Below are 4,697 nucleotides of genomic sequence, written 5' to 3'. Positions count from 1 at the left end.
AAGACGTTGAAGCCAACTTGTGTTTGGGACTTGACAAGATGTTTTCTGACATATTAGGGTTTATTTGTCCATATACATTTATGACATCATCACTAATAAGTTGGGGATTGTCCAGTGAGAGTGCAGTACTATAAAAAATGTTTCCACATGTGAATTCTCCTGCCCTGCTGAGTACAGTTTTTATAGAAATCAGTAACAAGCCAAGACGTCTCTTGAGGATCGTCCGTAATTATACCATCTCATCTCGACCGCTCTCCATGACGTCACTCCAGCGCCGTCTCCTCTGTGTGCACCCGGGAGACGTGTAGAGGATAGATCATGAACTGCGATCAGCCACAGCCACACACACAGAATCCTCATTCACAAGACCGGACCCGCTATCAGCCGCCTTTGCGCATTTCCAACCATTTTTCCGATCTTGTTCCGATAGTGAGGAATCGATTTTAAAATGAAAGACTTTGGCGTGTGCTGCACGCCGCATACTCCTTGTCGTTTGCTATGCAAAGCAAAAACTCACCAAAACGCCTCCACGGAATCGCTTTCACCCCGCCTCACCTCAGTCGTGACCGTCTCACTTGTTATTAAGATAAGCGGTTCTAAATAATCTCCGATCACCTCCGCCACCGTCCTCCCGAAAGTCCCTTTCAATTAGCGCCAGACACCTGACTGAGTTTCAGCGGTGACTCGTCTCTCGCTCTCATTGGTTAGGAGTGACGACATCGGCCTCTGATTGGCTGGAAGGGAAACCAGCACACGCGCGCTCCGAGCATGTCTTGCCTGTCCCGAAAATCCCGACACTGCACGCTTTCTTCCCGTAACTGGAGTCCCACTGGAATCCTGTGATAATGTCTCTGTCCCCCCCCCAGGCCTCTCGGGAACAGTCCTCATTCAGGACAGCGTGCCCATGTGACACACGCACAGGTAACACGCGTGTGCACTGGGCCAGCGCGATCTCTCCTTTGTTTCGCGGCGCTGACATTAATAATTAAGAGATGTCAATTCAATCAGAAGGATGAATAATAAATGCCGTGCGGCGTGGACTGCTGGAATGACAATCGTGGGGTTGGCGAGGGACAGGTGCAACAGAGACACATAATAACATCGCGCTAATGCCGAGACTCTAAAAGCAAGATCCACGCGCGGCAGTGTGGATCACGAGGACCCGATCGGACAATAGGCTATATTCTTTACGTGACGTCACCTTCCGTGACATGACCGCTGTACTGAGCGTTTTGATTAAAAATGTATTTTCTTTCCATTTTGACCATCTGAGTGGTCAAAATGGAAACAAAAACATCGATTAAACTGGACAATTTCGTTCATGTCATTCAGATATGTAAAACCAATGCACAGATGGACTAATAATAAAAACAATAGCATTAATAATAATAATAATAATAATAATAATATCACTCGTCTATATAATTATTACAACAATAATATTGATACTAATAACACGAATAATAATCTGGGAAAATAAAAATGATTTATAAATGGAAAATACCTTTTTAAGTGTTTTTTTTCCATTTTTTTTAATCATCTTAAAAATCTGTCCTGTGCCAGCTACCCTCAAAAGCCATGTAGCGATGGGAGCTGTTTCCATGGCGACGCTCTCAGCTGGAAGAGATTCTGATGTTGCTAGGCTACAGGTCCCACTGGGGACGCCAGCGACTGAGAGACCTCTCCCTGTGGGTACAGCACAGTGGGACCATTGAGAATGACATATCCAATACCGCAATACGCTTTCAATATCATTTTCATGGGGGCTGGAGGTTATCAAAATTGATTTGGCTTTTTTTCACTGTAATGAATATTTGTGATGCACGAACTAAAATGTTTTCATCTTCTTTTCTGGCACAATCACAGGGCATGGGCTTAGTGCTCTAATCTTTTCTGTTAATACGCTGCTCTTTATTTGACTTAGCTAAAGAGAGTGACTCAAGGCACTTGGCACGTAGCAAGCAGGCGGGTAATTTTGTACTTTTACTGCAGCCACTACTTAACAGGACTGTAACACTGTCCTACACTACTTTTACTACAGTCTCCTACTGTAACAGGACTGTCCTACTGCACTTTTACTACAGTCCCTACTGTAACAGCACTGTCCTACTGCACTTTTCCTACAGTCCCCACTGTAACAGCACTGTCATACTGTACTTTTACTACAGTCCCCTACTATAACAGCACTGTCCTACTGCACTTTTACTACAGTCCCCACTGTAACAGCACTGTCCTACTGTACTTTTACTACAGTCCCCTACTGTAACAGCACTGTCCTACTGTACTTTTACTACAGTCCCCACTGTAACAGCACTGTCCTACTGCACTTTTACTACAGCCCCCTACTGTAACAGCACTGTCCTACTGTACTTTTACTACAGTCCCCACTGCAACAGCACTGTCCTACTGCACTTTTACTACAGTCCCCAGTGTAACAGGACTGTCCTACTGCACTTTTACTACAGTCCCCACTGTAACAGCACTGTCTTACTGCACTTTTACTACAGTCCCAACGGTAACAGAACAGTTATAATTTTACTTTATTTCGCAGTAACTCTTGTACTCTTACGTATGTATCTATATGTCCCTACATAAGTCTTTATTGAAAAAGTGGTCGTTTTTTTTATATAAACTAACCCATTATAAATTCAGCGGAACATTTGTAAATATCCTCACTTTGCACTGATTTTTCTTTTAAGTTTTCCAAAACAAACTTAAACAGCCTCAGCCGGGCGCCACAGCGTGAGCAGCAGAGAGGCGTTGCCGTGGGAACGGAAGGAGGAATCTGCGCAACGGCACGCGCACAGCCTTCCCCCGGGGCTCTCGACTTTTGCGACTGCCGGGTCGCCTGGCCGGGACTGCCCCTCGGAGCACAAACAGATGCAGTGGGTCTGTGTGTGTGCGCTCTCTCTATAAAAGAGAGGACGGGGAGCAGCTTCACGGAACGTCGCCGCGCCGGGCATGAGCGCGAAAGCAGAGCTGCGATAATGCGGGGGAAATAAAAACGACTTTGTAAGCGCGTCTCCGTGCATGCCTGCAGACTAAACAGTCCGTGAGCTGACCCCCTCCCCCGGGAGGTCAATAGCTAATTGATCCGACGACCGGAACCCGCCGAAACGGGCAGGAAGTCCGAGCGCACTGCAGCTTTGCCCGAAAGGGCGGGGAGTTGGCGCTCCTATCCGCCGGGGGCTTCAGCGCTGTCGGGAAACATCTTCCATCTCACCTCACGGGGCCGGTCCGTATTTCCCAAACCAACACGGCTGGGATATACTGAGCTTGAAACGGTCTGTAGGCACGGACCTGGCCTGCGTTCAGTACGCGCAGCAGGAACAATACTACAAAACGTTTTCTGCAAGCCGAGAGCGCCGAGTAATGTTATCCAACAGCCCGGAGCGCTGGGCGCATCCGACAAGAAGAGAGAGAGAGGCAAAAGATCAGTTCAGTGCGCTTGCGTGTTCACGAAAACAGCCCTCGGAAACCTTAACTGCCTCGTAATCTCATTATGATGTACCTTGCCCACATCAATATTTGTAATTGTATGCCCGGACTCCAGCAGGGGGACAGGCGTGTTCCCGGAAGAGCGCAGCTGTTCCCCCACTCCAGTGTCTCAATTAGCCAGCTCAGCTGGCGGCGAGACCTCCTGCTCAGAGCCCGCTGGAAACCAGCCAGAGTCTGATTGAAGTCTCCAGCATCCGACGTTCACGACTTCAAACAGCAGCACCTTCGACCAAATAAAAACTCCACATCAGAGTATTAAACACCATTGGGATTTCTTCCACGGAGCAGATTGTTTCCAGAGTGCGTCCTGCCCTGCCCACTATGACGATGCCCACGAAGTACTGTACGCGAGCAAGGTCTCCGGATACAGCGGCCGGGGCTGCGAGTATCAGGCATCCGGCCTGACAGCGCGGCATCTACGACGAGAAATTAATCTGCCCGCAGAAACGCTGGTCACAGGTTTCGTGTTACAGATAAAAGCTCGGGATAAACATGTGCAGTATGAGGAAGCGGGACTGAGTTTTAAAACGAATTAAACATTTACTGTAAAACCCTCAAGCCTAATACATCTGCTTACCTCTTATAAAAGAATGGAATCTTAAATAGTGAGGCTGCAATTAGGCGTCATTTTCCATGTCTGCAAAGGAACAAGTTTATTCCATGCTGAAAAGAGATAAAAGAAAACACAACGTTTCGGCTGTGGAGCCTTCTTCGCACCCGAAGAAAGCTCCACAGCCGAAACGTTGTTTTCTTTCTTCTTTTTTCAGCATGGAATAAACCTTTTACTTGTTCCTTTGCAGCCTACGCATGCTGACGCAGCTACCCACCATTTTCCTACATCTGTTGCTTTATACGCAGTGGACAGTTTAACAGAGCAGCATTTTCAATTCTATTCTGAAAGGATATGTAAATACGCGAACGTCCCACGAAACCCCACCCGAGTGAGTGATTACTCACAGACTTCGACAGTAGGTCTTGAGGTCTCAGTGATCAAGGCGCTCTCAGAGAGCAGTTGGACCACGATAAGTAAACCGTTTTAAATGTTTCGAAGGAGAGTCAAGCTGGAGGCTCAGACCACGCTTTCTTAAAAATTGTCAATAATCAGAATCGGCAATTTTGTTTTTTTCCCCACCTGATCTGTAATGGCTGTGTACTTCTCACGTTACGTTACGGCTACCAAGCCCGCGAGTGTACACGGG

The 4,697-nt window shown here is 47.3% G+C and overlaps 1 long non-coding RNA gene across 1 annotated transcript; it reads right to left on the bottom strand.

Annotated features, from left to right (window-relative positions):
* Positions 1 to 1,549: 1,549 nt before the first annotated feature.
* LOC107076839 (uncharacterized) lies at positions 1,550 to 4,176 on the bottom strand. Its single transcript, XR_001477962.2, has 3 exons — positions 4,076 to 4,176; positions 2,677 to 3,721; positions 1,550 to 1,686 (listed from the first exon to the last, which is right to left on the bottom strand). It is a non-coding gene; the product is annotated as an uncharacterized lncRNA (long non-coding RNA).
* Between the last annotated feature and the right edge of the window lie 521 nt (positions 4,177 to 4,697).

The sequence above is a fragment of the Lepisosteus oculatus genome, chromosome 2 (assembly GCF_040954835.1).
Source record: "Lepisosteus oculatus isolate fLepOcu1 chromosome 2, fLepOcu1.hap2, whole genome shotgun sequence".
Taxonomy (NCBI): Eukaryota; Metazoa; Chordata; class Actinopteri; order Semionotiformes; family Lepisosteidae; genus Lepisosteus; species Lepisosteus oculatus.
Note: the sequence above shows the minus strand (reverse complement) of the source record. Positions and strands in the feature narration are given on the sequence as shown.